This window comes from Akebia trifoliata, chromosome 1, assembly GCF_017979445.1.
Source record: "Akebia trifoliata isolate Shusen 1 chromosome 1, ASM1797944v1, whole genome shotgun sequence".
Classification (NCBI taxonomy): domain Eukaryota; kingdom Viridiplantae; phylum Streptophyta; class Magnoliopsida; order Ranunculales; family Lardizabalaceae; genus Akebia; species Akebia trifoliata.
Genome location: NC_141375.1, coordinates 8,687,978 through 8,706,315, shown reverse-complemented (window position 1 = coordinate 8,706,315; position 18,338 = coordinate 8,687,978). Strand labels below are relative to the sequence as shown.

The window sequence follows — 18,338 nt, the reverse complement described above, 5'->3', positions numbered from 1 at the left end:
TTGATTCTATGGAAACCTTGGATCTCAACCCATAATCGTAAACCCAACCCATATTTTAAAACTCATAACTATGTTTTGAAGGCTTTCATTCTTCATCCAAGACTGACTGATTCTTCTAGGACAGCTCGGTCTTGGTGGGTTTTAAGGCAAGACCAAAAACTGAGTCTGAAAATCATGGTATCGAAGAAATACATATGTCTGGCTGCACTAACATAGCTTAACAATATTATAATATGTATTCCTAATCCTCAATGTCATGCACTTCAGGGTTTCCGTGCTGATGTAAATAATTCATGATTCCATTGGTCATCGTTTTCATTTTTTCATTTAGGATTTTAAGATCCTTGAAAGCATATCTCAATTCATTGACGAGTAGTTCTTTAAGCATTTTCCCCATGAATGTATTCGCTAATAAATGTCTTATTATTCATTATTCATGGTTTTTTAATTTGACCTCCAAAATCATGTCTTCGATATTCAAAGCAAATATACAAGTAGGAAATATTAATTCTTCCACTTATTCTTTCATTGGTAGCTTTTGAGATTTTGCAGGGAATTTTTCTTGCAGCTTGACCAGTACTCAGCCACAAGTTTAGAGAAGAAGGAATTTGTTTCCATAAGTTTTGAAGGCTCATCATATTCCACCAGCTTCCCTGCAAAATCACCACCCATATAAATAGTCAGCAATACATACAGCATATAAAAAATCATGGTTTAGGGGTTGCCTGATCTGACTCTGGACCGTCACTGTTTGAGTATTCTAGATATTAAACCTGTAAGATTGCTTGGATTATAGATGGCTTGGTGGATGCTATGATAGGATACAAAACACAATTGTTCATAGATGAGTATTCTAGATATGATTAAATGTGCATTGCCCTAGAAAACATTATCCAACTTGCATGAGTCAACGTGACATTAACAACAATGTTTGAGTTTCTCTTTTTGTTTTTGTTCTTTTATTTTTATTTTTATTATTATTATAGAAGTCTATGTAAATCCACTATAAATAGGGGAATGCTAGGATCCATGCTTTCATTGGGAGGTTAGTATCCTCCACAATTATTTTTCTTTTGAGAATACCCTTCAAAAGTGTTCTTAATTTGAAAACCCTTCTATCTGCACAAGTTTAAAATGAAACATTTTTGTTTATGGTGACCTCCATTGGATATGTTCTGAAATCCGTATGTATAGCTAAAATTGGTTGTTTTGTCGGCATGTTGTTCTGGAACAGGTGGCTGAGGTAGGTTACTAGCACAGTGTAAGGATGAGGAATACATCTAGACCAACTCACGGTGGGTTACTCTATGCTTATTCTACTCCCGATTATAACGTCCACACGAATATCCTCTTAGATTTTCTTATGAATTGTTCATACTTTGGAGACCATCCTCACAAAATCTGAATCCATTTCTGACATAATTATGATTAACAGAGGTATATTGATACACCAATACTTATGTAATAATATTGCATTAATTCTTAAATGAAAATTAATCATGAGAGGTATCATACCATATGAGAGGACCATGACCATATCGCTATCTATAACAGTTGGAACTCTGTGAGCTACAGTTATCACAGTGCAGTTTGAGAATTCCTGCCTGATAACTCTCTGTAGAATTGCATCTGTTGCCGAGTCAATTGATGCTGTTGCTTCATCTAGAACAAGAATTCTATTTCTTTTAAGTAGTACTCTTCCAAGGCAGAATAATTGGCGCTGCCCAGCACTCCAATTGTCCCCTTCATCACTTACTGTTGGACAAACCCAAATGAGAATGAGACTACACTGCCTACAATACTTAGATTGATCAAATACTTGTCTTTCTAGCTTAATAAAATTCATTTCACCTGAGGAGTCAAGAAGGTTTGGAAGTTTACTAATGGTAGTCTTTAGCTGGCATTTCTCTATAGACTGCAATGAACAATCGATTGGCTCTCAGTATTTGGATTTCTAATTGTTCTATTTAATTAATCTGAATTGAATGGCTCTTCAATATTTCTAAAGAACAAGATGTGATGATTACTAGAAGATTAGAATCAGTTTTGTCTTACCTCCCATATTTGTTGGTCAGAATAGAGGCCTAAAGGATCCAAATTAGTTCGAACCGTACCCTTGAAAAGAGTTGGTTCTTGAGGAATGATGCTAAGCTTCAATCTCAAATCTCTTAGACCCATTGAGCAAATATCTATTTCATCGATAAGAATTCTCCCGCTCATGGGGTCTACAAGACGGAACAAAGCACTTATCAGTGTAGTCTTTCCACTTCCCGTTCTTCCGACAACTCCAACTCTAGTCCCTTCTTTGAAAGTGCAAGTGATTCCTTTAAGAACTAGAGGAGCATTTGGGCGATATTTGATCTGAAAACATCAGAGATTAAGAAAGAATGAAACTTCAAGATTTATTATTGACTCAAGACATGTTCATAGACATGAACCCTTCTTGTATCATGTAGTATCGATATGGGTGCCTCGAAGTATACTTGAAAGATGAATTGTCATAGTGTCCTCACCTTAAGATCCTGCAAATATATCCTCCCTTTGGAGGGCCATGAAGGTGGTGGCCTCTTCTCATCAATAATTGCTGGAGGCTCCGACGGGATATGCATGAATTGTTTTATACGTTCAACAGAAATAACGTAGTTGGCCAAGTTGCAGAACCAACGAGTAAAAAAAACTTGGCTAGTAGTCAGTGAAAGAGCATAAGATAGGGAAAGCCCCACAAATCCTGCAACCCAATTAACATCTCTTCAAGATTTTAGAAAATTTGAGGTCTTAGAAAAATGAATGGTTGATATGATCCTGAGTACCTGGAGCAATGGTACCCTGAGGAAGCAAAACAAGGAGAAGGGCTGCTGTGAATAATGTCAAATTCTGAAGTGCTTCTACTCTTATAACTAACCACTCGATGGCAGCATTAGAATGATAGAAAAGCTTAGCATCTGTGTCGACAAGTTTTAGGTAGTTATGGAAAAACCGGTCCATCATGGAAAAAGCTCTTATAGTTACAACCCCAAGTGATGTCTCAGCTGCATAGTTCATAACAGGAGCTTTGGTCGTTCCGTTAATCCTTATTAACTCCCTTGCAGAAGCTAGATAGTAGCCCTTTTCAATAAAAAAAAGACGATAAGATAATGAGGTCATACTTCTATTGATTTAGAGAAGAAAAACGGAGTTTAAGAAGGAAGCTCAATGTTGAGATTTACCTGAACATATTTTGTAGCTAAGATAGCGAGAATGCCCACAATGAGAACCTCCCATGTCACTGAGGCCATGATAACTATGGTTGATAGTACCTCGATTGAAGCAGCTATTACAAAGGCGATGGAGTAAGGTATATCGAAGTCCAACACACTCAAATCCGATGACGCCTACAACATAGAAATCTCAAAGATATGGGCACATTGCGTACAAGTTTTTAAGGTAAGTATGACTGAATTTTCTAAACGTTCTAGATTGAGATGAGGGACATCGATGCACCATCTATCATCCATAGAGAATTGTATAAGATGCAACTAAACAAATAAACATGAAAAAAGGAACGATAATCTTACCCGAGTTAAAATCCTTCCGATGGGGGTTGAATCGAAGAAGAGCATGGGAGCTTTGAATACTGAATTGGTGAAATCAGAAAAGAAGGCTTTTGAAGCCTTCAAACCTAGAAGGGCTGCAAAATAGGACCTTAGATATACAAAAATTGCACTAGCAGTTGAAATTCCTGCATAAACTCCAATTAAGACGCCACTGCTGATGTGAGGAAATTGTATAGCTATTGCTAACCAATAGGTTGAAGCAATCTGCAGAGCGACAAAAGCAGAATGAGTTACTGCAGACAATCCAAGAAAAAATGATCCCTTTGAGACGAGGATATAATCGTAGAATGGCTTCCAGCCGACATCTCCAATCTCCTTCTCTTCGTCTTCTGTTAGTTGGATCCCTGAAGTATCCTTAATTGAAATCTCCCCCTCACTGTTCTGTTTTGCGGGGAAGGAATGCCTAGACTTTGATCGATCTTCATCTACTCCATGAGACTCACCCCAATGTCCATTATTTTCGGGATCCAATACTGTCATTGCATTTTTATGAGCATTCACTAGCTGTTCAAATGCCATCCCGGACGTCAGGAGTTCTTCATAACTTCCTGATTGTGTAACTTGTCCACCTTCCATAACCTGGAAAAGCAAGAACCTATGATCTTCATATGTGTCATCAAGAATCCACATTAGAACACACTAGTACAAAAATCTGAAATGTTTCCTTGTAAGACTCATCACCAGAATTCTAGCAGCTGCAGCAAGAAACTCGACTTGATGAGTCACCAGAATGACAGTTTTCTTTTCTAGAGCAGCCATGACACAATCCTGCAATTATTTCATGCAATATTCAATAACTACAAAAAAGAATAATGATGATTGGGTTGTCAAAGGGAAATTACAACCATTGTACCTTGATAACTGATGATTGGGTTGCTTAAACCCAAAAAATGATGCATTGAAGTTTATAAATTATGGGCTTTGGGATGGATATAAAAAACAAAAGAAATCTTAAGTAGTACAAAATTTCTAAGCTTTCCAGCATTGCACTAATGTGTTGAACCCAGATTTTGATGTGTCAAGTTAGGGACAATTTGTTTATCCATTTTTTGAATCTTCTATAGAAATGTTAATTCAGAGAATATGCAGTGTTCAACCAGGCTTCATTGTCTTATAGACACTGATTCTCATTGTGCCTTGAAGTGATTACTTGATAAATGATGTTCATGTTTCTTACTAATAGTTCTTTCCAGTTTTGATCCGATACCTACTAACAGGTATACACATATGCATGCAACAACATTCTAATGAGATTTAATCTTCTTTACTCACATTGAAAAGGGTAGCAGCTGTATGTGCATCAACTGCACTAAAAGGATCATCAAGGAGGTAGATGTCCGCATCATTGTAGACGGCTCGAGCTAGTTGAAGCCTTTGTTTCTGTCCTCCACTCATGTTGAGCCCTCTCTGTCCGATTTCTGTGAGGTCACCATGGTTGAAGCTATCAATATCCTTATCGAGTGCGCATGCTTTTATTGCCTTCTCGTATTTTGTCTTGTCCATTGGATTTCCAAAGAGTATGTTATCACGAATTGTCCCACTTTGAATCCAAGATGTTTGGGAAACATAAGCAATGGACCCAAACACATCAACCTGGATTGAATCAACAAGAAATAGATGTAAGTGCACTTAGATTACAAATACACCATATAAGCTTTATAATGTAGATAGCTTTTGTGACTTACAGATCCTAAGATTTTGGGAATTTCTCCAAGTATTGAGTACAAGAGCGATGATTTCCCAGCACCAACAGGCCCGCAAACTGCAATTTTTTGTCCCCATTTTACTTCCAAATCAATTTCTCTCAATGTTGGGGCGGCTGCAACCTCGCCCCAACCGAAAGCACCGGCATGTATTCTAATACTGATTCCTGAATCCTGTGATGGGCTCTTCCCCACATTCTCATCCTTGAGTTCATCGTCCAACAGAAAACCATTGAGACGGTCCAAGGAGACCTTAACCTGAATCATGATTGAAAGAGCCTCGGGAATCATCCTCACAGGTCCTGCCATGCTCCGCAGGGTTGCAAGGATTGTAAAAATGGTGCTAGCATCCAAAGGGGCACTTCCCGTAAGGACGCACCCTAAGAAGACCACTGAAGAGATCAATGTAGGAGACATCCAGTATAATGCAGTGCCATATGACTTCATAATTTGTGATTTGGCCAACCATTTGAATTCGTTATCCCGCAACGTGTCAATCAAGTTCTTAAATTTCTCTTCCCATGACTGTAATTTGATGATCTTCATGTTGTTTAAGACCTCAGATGTGGCTCTTAATCTTTTGTCTTGGGCACCCATGAATTCAGATTGACAATTTTGAAGCATCTTTGCAAAAGGAACATTTAAAAGCCCACATATGAACAGAGGGACTAAACCCGGAAGAGCCCCCACACCAACGATCCCAACTAGTACAGCAATGGCAAGGAACAACTGAACTACGTAATTCCACGCTAAATGAAACCAAAATGGGAATTCTCCCATACGATATGCATCAACTGCAATGTAATTCACGATCTCCCCCGTCGAGTGTCTGATTCTACCAAGCTGGAAAGCTGAGCTGTTTTTGATAGATGGCCACCATCAGAGCTGATCTCATTTTCATGCCTGACCTTCGTGCGTTGAAAAAACAATGCCTCTGAGAAAAAGACTCCACGACCTTTACCACAACCAATAATCCAACTAGTAATAGTCCTTCATATAATTTTTTCTCCTTGCGAGTTGAATACCGAACAAATGCATAGAGTAACAATGGAGCAACTACAACAGAGATAGTCCTAAGAAACGCATTGATTCCTACTACTATCATATCTTTCAAGTAAACTTTAGCTAATGCCCATATAACTAAGTTTTCGGTGTTATCCGAGCTCTTCTTAGTGTTGAGAAGATCCCACGCATGATTAAAGGCCTGATAAGCACTTAGTGCTTCATCCTCGGGAACTAGAGAAGGGATGTCATCAAGGTCTAATGGCTTCGAGTAACCTAAACATAGTAAGGGATTCAGCCAAGAAAATATTAATCGGCTAATGAAATTGGACTTGCTCAATTCTGATCGACCTTTTGCACCTTTCGCGGTCAGCAGAGGTTCAGACAAATTTGAGTCTGGTGGGTTCTGAGAATTTAGGTGTCTGAAGAGTTTGAAAGCACAAAAGAGAAGCAACAAGTTTACAAACCATGAAACCAAATCAAGAATTCCAATTGTATGTTGTTTCACTAAGGTTTCCACATTTAGTGCAGAAGCCACTAAAGAGAAGGAGACCCACCAGACCAATACCAAAATTCTCACCCATTTGGTCCTTTGAAAAATCAGAGAAACTGATAAAGAAATCCAAATCAATCCTCGAACAAAGTAAATGACCCAACTCAACTGTCTCGATCCATTCTTCGCGAATAAATCTAGTAAACAAATAATAAAATGTGCAATGCCAGTAGCAGCACAACAGACTGAAACAACTATAAAAACCCAATCCTTTCCTCTGTTATCACCAATACAATGTTTTCTAACAGAACCTACGAGCAAAAATAGAAAGAAAACGACGACGAACAGAAGATTTAAACCATCAATTATAATTCTTTGAGTGCATGAAGATTGCAAATCGAAAACTCCTTCACAAATCCCAGATATCCCTACAAATACATACAAAAGATAAGAGAAAATGAATAAGAATTAGAACCATCATAGTCCATCACAAATACCATAAAAAAAGAGAGCTTCAACTATTTCATGAGGAACTAAATCTATGCGACATCATCAATAAGAAGGGTTTTAAGAAAAAAAAACATTGTACTTATGTGAAAAATAATAATTAATCAAACGGTATATACCCCTTTTTGGAAATAATTATTTTTTTTATGAAAAAGAGTAAAGTGGCAAAAGTGTTTTTGGACTTGAAATTAAAATAGAAAATGGTGGTAAAAAACTATTAAAATAACTTTGAAGGAAAAAAAAATTTAAAATGCTTCATATGTGATCTACCTGAAAGCATGTATAATAATATACCTAGATCAAACGTTATGTCTTGATTTAAAATAAGTTTGAATTTCACTGCTTTAAAAAAAAAAAAAAAAAAAAACGAATTCATTGCATTTTTATTATATATATATATATATATATATAAAAACAAATTAACCACTTTTTTATGCATTGAATTTGCCACTACATATTTTCATAAAAAATAAAAATAAAAAGTTATTTACGAAAATGGGAATATACCCATCTTGTAATTTTTCCACCACTGTTTCCATAATTTTTGAAAAGTTGATATCTGTTTGTGTGATTCTCTCTCTCTAAAACAAAAAAACAAAAAAACAAAAAAACAAAAAAAATAATGGACTGAAACTACAATAACTTCACACAAAAGATCTAAGAACAAAAAATAAAAGAAAACTAATACAGAAGTATCTATAATAGCAGGAAAAGAACAAGAGCTAATGAAACTCCTCACAAAATCAAAGAAAACATAACCAAAACCATCATAGTACAACTGAGACTAATGGTGGTCGTATTAAAAATAAAAACAAAAATGAAAATGAAGATAGATGAACAAAAATGAATTATATGGAAAATTAAGAAATGGGTACCTTGGGATCTCTCCAAGAAAGTCATCTTTGCAATACTTCTGTCCAATAATTTGGTTCTCACTTGTGAGCAGCACAAGCACTATAAAAAAGACTTCGACATTTGCCTTTCTTCTGGATGTGAAGACGATGGGACCTTTGTTTGCATGTGTGCGATAGGATTTGCATGATGCTAAGTACATAACTACCCTTTACACATGGTTTTAATTAGCTTATAAAGTCATGTTTTGTAGAATCAACTCGGTGGCCAGATCCCGAGTTGACTCATTTAGCTGAGTTGACACCAAGTGGAATTGAAGAATATGTCATTGGGAAAGTTGTGGATATGAGAGGAGGGGCACACGAAGGAATACTCAACCCCACCAATTTACTTCATGACTAAATAATTATTATTTCTGCGTAAATTAATTAACTCTTTGAAGTTCTCTGAGTGATGAACCTACACTAAGTACGACTACTTTGAAATTTTGAAATATCTTAAAAGAGATTTAAGGGTAGAGTTGGAATTATTAAAATATTTTAAAAGAGTTCCTCCCCTCTTCTCTTTATTTTTGAAGAGAAAGAAAACTCATCTTTTTTTTTTTTCAATTCTTTTCTCTTCTCTCTCCACTTAGAGAAATAGAGAGAAACTCATTTATTTTCTCTTCTCTTATCTCAATTTCTCTCAATCTAAACACAGCATATATGTCCTAATAAATCTGGACTTAATGTGGGTAATACTGGGTGTTTCAAAATTTTATAAATAGGATTCGTATGTGAAATGTGTGTCGTAGATTTCTAACCATGTCATCCCCATGGAAGGAAAATATCACCCGACATATTCTTTCTAATGAATTGATTTGTCAATGTTTGGTGGTCCAAGCTTTGGAGGATCTAGACGTATAGTTTGAGCATTTTTTTAATTTTGTTTGAGTCGGGCTAGAGTAACATTGAAAAATACATTGTGGGGGACATTTCTGATGTGGATGTGTTATAGATACTTTTCATCGAGAAAAAATGAGATCTCGATGAAATCATCTTTGGTTCTGACCCACATTCACGTCCACCCACGATGTACATTTCAATGTAATTTCAGTATTATCCTCTCTGTTTTTTTTATTTTTTATTTTTTATTTTTGTTTTATTGATATCATTCAAGGAGATTGGCCTGTTATCGAACAAATTAAATATAAGTCTTACTAAAAAACATTTATTTGACTCACCCAAATTGGCTTTCAGGAATCCATTTAATGATAGCCACATAATTAGGTTGGGTATCTATCTGATCCTACATATTTTGGAGTTAACTTGACAAAGTGACCAACTTGATTTGAGGATGATGCAGATATATATATACTATCCTTGAATTGCACATCAAACTCAAAATCAAGCAGTATTAATACCTAAAAGATTTTATAATTTAGAAACATATTATTTATTTGTTGTTTTCATGAAATAACCATCGAATACAACACATACAACTTTGCTAGTATGGTAAGGAGGTCATCTTCACAAAATATCAACTTATTTTGAAATTTCTAATCCCATCAAAAGTTATTTACAATTTAATGATAAAAATTAACGATAGATAATTCTTCAACTTATAAATCACTTTTGATAGGGGTTAGAAAGTTTCTAATCAAATGATCAAATAAGGATTGTCACCATATCCCAACCCATAATATAATTATATCAGGCGCATTGTAATCTTTTCAATAGCACATCACATTGATCATGTGCAGTACAGTATGCACATGAACTTAACCAATGACACGTCTGTCTTACTGTTCGATCTATTCGTTTGTGTTAGTTTTTAGAATCTGAGAAAGAAAACATATAAATAAATAAATAATATTTTAGGACAAACAAAATTCTTCCCATCTATTACGTCTTTGTATAAATTAATAGAACACCGTGTTCTTGACTTTTTAATAAAAGACAAATAAATAATATATTTACGACAAAAAAATTCTTCTCATCTATTACGTCAAAGATATTTTTATGTAGTTTTCTTATTGGTCTTACATGCATGTATCTTAGTATACCACACTTACATGCATGTATCTTAGTATACCAAACATGACCACATCTCACTCTAATGGTGACAACAAAATTTGTAAACTTGCCGAGTCGAGTCAACTCAAAACACAGCTGAGATGATTCGACCAGTTGGGAGTTTGAAGTGACTTGACTTTGAAACTCATGTAACCAAATTCATTGAATCAACTCAGCAACTTGAAAGTCTAGAAAGATCAACCTCTCTCTCTCTCTCTCCCTCTCCGTCTCCATCTTCCTTAGAACTTACTGTCGGCAACAATATCCAAAAGAAAAATGCTGGAATGACACAAATGGAGCTACAAAGGTGATAAAAATGATGTGGTGGCGCGCACATAACCGTAAATGCTTTTTACTCATATCTCGTGGAAAAAGCATCTACAGTAATATGCACGACATCACGAGTTTTTGTCACTCTTGTGTCTCCCTTTGTGTGACCCCAGCATGACTCTATCCAAAAGGATTCTTTGAAGTCGAGGTAATTGGGAAATTTGAATGAATGATGCTGGAGTGACCTCATATCATATCACATTTTTAGTGTGAAAGTGAGTAAGAATCATAATGTTTTTTCATTATTGAAAGGAAAATGCTGGAGTGACACAAATGGAAACACAAAGGTGACACAAATGATGTGGTGGCGCGCACATAACTGTAGATGTTTTTTACTCGAATCTCATGGAAAAACATCTACAGTAATGTCACTACAAGAAAATAGTGAATCAGGAACAAAATTATAAAACGGATTTTATCCGTTTCTAATTAAAAACGGGTTTAAACCGTCTTACATTTAAAAACCGTTTTATCGGCATTTTATCCGACCCGATATCCGTCTTTTTAGTTGGAACGAAAATCTGTCAGTCGTCTCTCCCGATCGCTTCTCTCTCAGTCGTCTCTCTCTCCCGATCTCTGTCGCTCTTCTCTCTCTCTTTCTCGATCGTCTCTCTGGGTCTCATCTCTCTCTCGGTCGTTCTCCCTCGATCTCATCTCTCTCTCGCTCAGTCGCTCGCTCGATCTCAGTCGCTCTTCCTCGATCTCATCTCTCTCTCTCGCTCAGTCGCTCGCTTGATCGATCTCTCGGGCTAGGTACTCTCTCTAATCCCTCTTTTCTTTATATAAATTTTATTAGGGATTTGGATTGAAAATTTAGATTTTTAGATGTAATTAAACACGAGCTTGAGCTCTTCAGCCGTCTCCATCTGCAACCAAACAGCTTCTCGATCGATTTTTTTAGATCTGGATTCTTAAGTTCGTGATTAACAATAATCTTATTCAACTCTTTAACCGTTGATTTAGCTGACATTTGACTATGTCCTGTTCTCTTTGTTCAATTTTCTTCGATCCCATTCTCCTTTAGTTGATCAGCAGCACAAATGTCAACAAGGCTCTAAATGTATTAAAACTCACCTAAAAAGCAAATATGAGTCGAAAGGATTTGATGAGGCCAAACTAGATTAGATGTAATGGTTAAGGAAAGCAAATCTGTGAGCCAAGTTCATTGAGAATTGTGGGATTTAGTGAAAATATTGTTCCCTATATCTGCTGAATTCTTAATTTCTTCTTGATCAAATTTCATTTTAGCTTCTCGATCGATTTTTTCAGTTTTATTCAAGTAAGTGTAAAATCATTTGATTATCGAAGTGTACTCCATTCATTCCTTTGTTAGTAAGCTTTCAATATAAATAATATTTATTCCACAAAACATGGGCCTACTATTTTACGTCATAAACGCGCTATCCTGAAAGAATCTAAGAACACAGTTATCGAAAGGAGGAAACGTGGACCACTTGGGATGGACCCACTTTTTCGATCCTATCATTTGGAAAACAGAAACCCTTTCCTTACTAGCATAGTGAGGAAAAAGACGTTACCAAGCCGCATCCACCGTAAAAAATATCTAGAAGGGAGGGCTAAAAAGACATGTGTGTTTGGAACCACCAAAGTTTACCAAGCATCTTTTGTTTCTGTTTCGTGGTCTATGCTTCAGGACCACATGTGAGACATTTGCAAGATACTTTGTTCAAATTTTATTTAAAAAAAAAATTATTTGGGTGAGGATGCATGGGTGTGTGGATTCAACCTTGCTTTATGTGTAACAATTTTCTTAATTAGAAACAAAATAGTTTCGATCGAATGATTATAACTTTCTAATCTATAGCTTTCTTTCGAATGGAGACAGAAAAAGTTGATCCTTTGTCGACCAATTTGTATGGGGTAACGATATCCTTAATGGACAATGTCATCCCATTTCTTGATTCATGACTCATTGAGTATTAGAGGTAAGATCTACCAATTATAATTCTAATATAATCTTAATCTTTTTCTCAAATACCAAAGACAATCTTTATCTTCATTAAGATCATGAAATGGATATATATCGGTATACACCTTAGTATATAATACATCCCCTCACCAAGAGAGTGAACTTCATTATTTTTAGTCCAATGGATAAGGGGAATATAATGATCCATCCCCTCACCAATTCCCTATTATGCTCAATAATAGTTGTGAATATTTCTCCAAGGATAGTAGTTCTTAACTCTCTCATTTTCTGCATTTGGGAAGAGTCTTTATCCCTATTTTGGTTAGTACCGATACGAGGGATGTGTATCCATACATCCCCAACTCTAAACCTGGAATCTCAGATTTCGTTGGGGCTCCATGGTACACACACACACACTCTCTCTCTCTCTCTCTCCATTGGACACTCGGATAATCAATTATACCCCGAGGTTGGATCTGAACAATTCAATAGTTTTAGATCACATCTCTTGCATGCCATTAATTCCTATATAAAAAAAAGTCCCAATAAACTTCATACAATAGATAATACGACTACCACCCTTGTTCTTGCATGTGAACCCATTACATTATAACCCAACAAAAATCCTAGGCTGCTCCTCCGATCGTAAATCTCCTTTGTGAGGCTCAAAACTTTACCCTCCAAAGATGTAGATGGTTTGGTCCAGCTTAATGATGTGCCTCTTAAGTCTTTTAATGTTCATGTGAAAATGGGTATTGCTCATTATGCATAATTTACTATAAGTTGCTTTCTTTTTTCTGACAATTCATGCTTCAGAACTATGTAGCTAAGGAAGTTTTTTTTTTTCTTCTTGTCTAATGTACCTATAAGGGTGTATATGTTTTTTATGCTTGTATGACAGACTGTTTACAATTGAATGAAGACTGATTCTATAGTAGAAAATAATGAAGACTGATTCATTGAATGCAAAACAGGTTAGTGAAGAAGTTGAGCGTGCTCTTGCAAAGTTAGGCCCTGCTAAGGTTATTGGAAGGTATGTGACTGCCATGACTTTCAGAAGACAAACATCACCAATAGATTCTAATTTTTTTCCCACTTGCCTCTTACAAAGAGTATAGTAGCACATTTTATGAAACATATATTATGACATTTGCTTTTAATATTCTATTCTGAAGGAAATTATTTACAAGTAGCATCCAATTCCTGCATGTCACAGATCTAAGGATGGTTTCTATGGTTCCAATTCAACGATTCAATTATACTGTAAATTCAATTTGAACTAAAAATGAAGTTCAAATTGTAACTTCAATTTTGCATTTTATAGAACAATAATGTGTTAGAATTTAACTAATTACAAAAACAGTGGGATGTATGTCATGGCCCTGTTTTTCAGAAAGACACAATGCATCATATTAGGTTTTCAAACCTTTACCAGTTTGTTGGAATGAGTCGTGCTGGAGTGACCTTAAGATTGGAACTCATATCGCACATCTTGACGTAAAAATGTGTAGGAACCATAGATATTTTTTGACTCATATCTTGATGAAAAGCATCTATGATTTCTACACACTTTCAAGACAAGATGTGCGATATGAGGTACAATCTTGAGGTCACTTCAACATTATTCTGTTGGAATTTGTAACAAAGAATCTAGAAGTACAACTTAGAATGTTATCTTAGTCTGCAAATAGTTGATCCTCAGCACTACCACTACTGTCTAGGAGTGTTTCAGCTTTCATTTGAGTGTACTATAGGGTAACTTATTATATTATCATATTTAAGATATTAAATAAATAGTTGAATCCCATAGTATGTGACATTTTTGAGGTTATTGAGGATTCTTCACATAACCACACATCATATTTTTGAGGTTAGATAATAGCTTTATCTACCTTGGGTCTGGTGGCAGGTTCTGAACACGAATGGAATTGTTCTTGTTGAGTTTTTCGCACCTTGGTGTAGTCATTGTCAAGCTTTGACACCTATATGGGAAAAGGCAGCTACTGTGTTGAAGGGAGTTGTTACCGTGGCAGCTCTTGACGCCGATGCTCATCAATCACTTGCTCAGGTTTGAAAACTATAATGCAATCTCTAGATCAAAGTTTGAATCCAACACAAGATTTTATTTGGAATTATAACATTCATAAGAATTAGTTGTCTTAGATGTTTTTCTTTACTATATATACTGTAGAATATCTTGGGTCTGTATAAAAGGAGGTCCAACACATTACTTGTCATAAGATGTTCTTTCCATATTATAATATAATATTCAATTGGAACTCTTTTTGTCTTTATCTTTTTTTTTTTCTTTTAATAATTCAGGTTTTAGGTGATTGCTTCGACCGTTCTGTTCGTTATATCTAATGTTATATATACCGATTTATACAAGAGTATGGTATTAGAGGATTTCTGACAATAAACGTGTTTGCACTTGGTAAACCTCCAGTTGACTACCAAGGTGCGAGGGATGTGAGACCTATTGCTGAATATGCACTCCAGCAGGTATGTTTCAGTGCGAGTACATGGCTAGAAGCTTGGAATTTTCCATTGTAAATTATTTTGTAGGAGTGCCAACTTCTTACATAGCTTTCTTTGTATTTTTTCTTGTCGATAAATCATTAATTATTGAATAATCACCATCGTAATATAAAATGGGGGTGAATTTCGTGACAAAAAGAATTTTGCATGTTTAAAGATTTACTTGCGTCGCCCTCTAATTCATTTCACTCAAAAAAGTAAAATGAAGGAAAGAAAGTGGATTGCATATATTTATCCAAAAAAAGAAAAGTGGATTGCATATGGAAGCACATTGTATGTATGTAGATAATGTTGGGGATTCCAACTCTGCAGTGAGTCATCACCATTTGGAATAACTTCTAAATAGGAAATTGGAATTTGAATCTCTGTTTATAAATTAATTATGAAGCTGATTTTTTTCCTGTGTGTCTACAAAATTGTGGTTTGAAGGTTAATGGGTCCAAACGCTATGCATGAGATTTGCACTAAAAAATCTTCTACCTTAAGAAGGCTCAATTCAAGACTAAAATAGTTTGTTAGATTTTGGATTGGCATTTGTCCTTATGTTGGAACATTTTAGGTTCATCGAGACCATTACAATCAATCTATACGAATGAAGCAAATTGACATTTTGTGTGGAGGTTTGTATGGGAGAAGGCCCTCTTGAGACTTGTTTTGTGAGTAGTGATACATCTATGACACCACAGGGAAACTCATGGAGGCTCTTAGGAATGTTGATTACTGTAGTTTTGAGGTGCATGCTAGTGGGCTGAATGTCAGAGTAGTATGGTAGGATGCATTGTTATAAGGTGCATACTGATACACTAAATCATCTCTTGTGATGATCATGATAATGATAAGACCAAGATAGGATTAGGATAAATTTTGATGTATCCTAACATAATACTCTAACACTGAAATGCTCTTTGGAAGAGACTGAAAGGTCACACTCACCTGCAATATATCTTCTAACATATATCTGGGCTAAGTTAAATAAATTTCTTATTGTGTCCAATTGCTCAATTCAATTTTGATGGATGGAATGACACATGGCCTTCATAGAATGCGAAGACCCTCTTGACTGCAGGCATATTGTAAACAATGTCCACAGACTGTTTATTGTGGACAAGGTGAGCATTGCATTAAATATTTCTGGGTTTTCACTTTTCTTCAACAATTGGTATTTGATCCATGCTTTTTTTCTTTTCAAGAATGATATCATTCTGTCACTGGAGTTGTTCCTACCTAGATGGTCACATGAGCTAGGTTTGATAGTTACCATTGAAGTCTGGAGTTAGGTTTGGTTAGTTGAAATAAATATTTTTACTTAATGTCCTTATGAGTGGGCCTTTGTGCAGCACAAAAATTCCATCGGAAGATGGGACATGTTGAGAAGACCCTTTCTTAGAAATACCAGCAAGTTTTTATGAGCTATCAATTATGGTTTGGATAGGAACTTCGAGATGATCTAGCATGAACCTCTGGATCCATATCAAAATTTTCAGGATAATGGAGGTATAGTGTTAGTTTAATTGTACATAAAGGTCCTGTGATATTAATGGATTGCACAGTTTGGCTTGAGAAATTAGGATTGTGGTATTTGTTGCACCCAGTGAACCATCTAATTTTTCTGTTTTGGAAGAAGGGGCCAATGCGACTTGAATCAGTAGAGGCACATACATACCCTAAAACCTACCTTTTTTTTTTACCTCCGCATTTTCTGTTTTGGAGGAAGCGATCAATGTGACTAGATTCAGTAGATGCACATACATACCCTAGATCTCCAGGTTCATCCTACATTTTCTGTTTTGGAGGAAGCGATCAATGTGACTTGAATCAGTAGAAGCACACCTTTGATCCCCTGGTTCATCTTGTCTAACAATTGATGGCCATTTGTTTTCCTGATTTGGTTATTTTCTTATATTGCTCAACCAGATCTCTCCAAGGGCAACATCATTCTATGTTTTTTTTTTTTTTTTTTTTTTGAGGGGGGGTGATAGATAGATGCATGTATTGTTGAACAATACAGTTCACATTCTTATGCTTTATATGATGAATAAACTTTCTTGCTTTTGGTAAAAGTGATTTTGCTTAAAATAAGTTGGATTCTTACTTTTGTGGGGGAAGCGCACATATTGGGACATGAATTTTGTTAGAAGTTGGAAATGTCTCCCTCGATCATTCTTAGTATTATATTAAGAAGTTGTTTTTTTTGGTTGGTTTGAACTAATTGCAGTACTACTTTTGGAAAAAAGAAAGATTTCTATTGAGGCACCTCTGCTGCTTTTTTTGATCATGTAGTGGGACACAGCTGGGCAAGACACTTGAGGTATTTCTTATGTCCATAAATACTTAAAATATTTATATGCATGAGTTTCCCCTTTAGATTTCTTACTGAAATCATAGAACGGTCATAATATGATTCAAGGTTTGTTGTACATGCTAGGCCTTGAGGTATCAACGCTTCTGAGTCACTTGGACTTAGGTATGTACAAAATATTTATGTGCATATTTTTTTGGCCTTTAAGTAACTACTACTAGATTCTTATACACACAGATTGATCTTTGGACATTTGGAAGTGTACCAAATCTGAAGGTGCACGTAATTTCTTCTATTGTATTGTTTGGTTTTTTTAATAGTAGTCAAATTAGATCTATGGATGCATAAAAGGAGTTAGATATTTAATGTGTTTTACTTCATAAACCTTGTGGTCGTTTTGAAAACTTTTCACAGGGAAGACTCTTTTGGACTACCATTGAACTCCCAAAATAGTGCTTTGCGAGTGCTTAGAATTTGTAATGTATATATGGTAATGTTTTGGGGAGGGTAGTGGTGATTCTATTTTGTAATTTTGATGGTGAAGTATTTGGTAATTTTTAAATTATAATTAATTGTAACTCTTTTTATGTGTAAATGAATGTGATAGAGAACCTCAATCTTCTCTATTTGTGTCAATTTTGAGTGCGGTTAATGGTGGCGTAGAAAAAGAAAAGTTTATGACCACTTTTGACCTCGGTTTGTAACCAATGTCTAAGACCCAGATTTAGAACATTATTCTTATAGACATCGGATTTTAAATCGATGTCTAAGGTGTTAATTTTTTTTACTAGTGCTTTCAGATTTGGAACAGATTTAAGCCGTTCCAAATGCAGAGATCTAGAACGGTTATTAACCGTTCCAAATTCTGGAATATAGAACGGCTGGACGACGCCTCGATTAAAGACGGTCAGGAGGCCGTTTCATACTGTCGTAGGAGTTCCTAATTTACATATTTGTTGTAGTGTGTGCGTGCCACCACATCATTTTGTTATCTTTGTGTCTCCTTTTGTGTCACCTTAGCACGACTAACGAGTACT

At 35.7% G+C, this 18,338-nt stretch overlaps 1 long non-coding RNA gene and 1 pseudogene across 4 annotated transcripts; one reads left to right on the top strand and one right to left on the bottom strand.

Moving 5' to 3' along the window:
* Window positions 1-402: 402 nt before the first annotated feature.
* On the bottom strand, window positions 403-8,317 carry LOC147410646 (ABC transporter C family member 8-like; annotated as a pseudogene). Its single transcript, XR_015177293.1, has 12 exons — window positions 8,174-8,317; window positions 5,279-7,219; window positions 4,866-5,186; window positions 4,275-4,361; window positions 3,555-4,172; window positions 3,207-3,371; window positions 2,811-3,105; window positions 2,514-2,728; window positions 2,056-2,361; window positions 1,852-1,915; window positions 1,516-1,755; window positions 403-653 (listed from the first exon to the last, which is right to left on the bottom strand). The product of XR_015177293.1 is annotated as an ABC transporter C family member 8-like (transcript).
* Window positions 8,318-10,908: 2,591 nt separating this feature from the next.
* Window positions 10,909-18,086, top strand: LOC147410645 (uncharacterized). Of its 3 annotated transcripts, none has more exons than XR_015177290.1 (7): window positions 10,909-11,287; window positions 12,381-12,480; window positions 13,439-13,497; window positions 14,374-14,532; window positions 14,911-14,966; window positions 17,218-17,310; window positions 17,428-18,086. It is a non-coding gene; the product is annotated as an uncharacterized LOC147410645 (long non-coding RNA). The 3 variants fall into 3 exon arrangements; XR_015177292.1 differs by having other exon boundaries at window positions 14,911-16,496; window positions 17,428-18,080; XR_015177291.1 differs by having other exon boundaries at window positions 14,911-16,496; window positions 17,218-18,080.
* The last annotated feature ends 252 nt before the right edge of the window (window positions 18,087-18,338 follow it).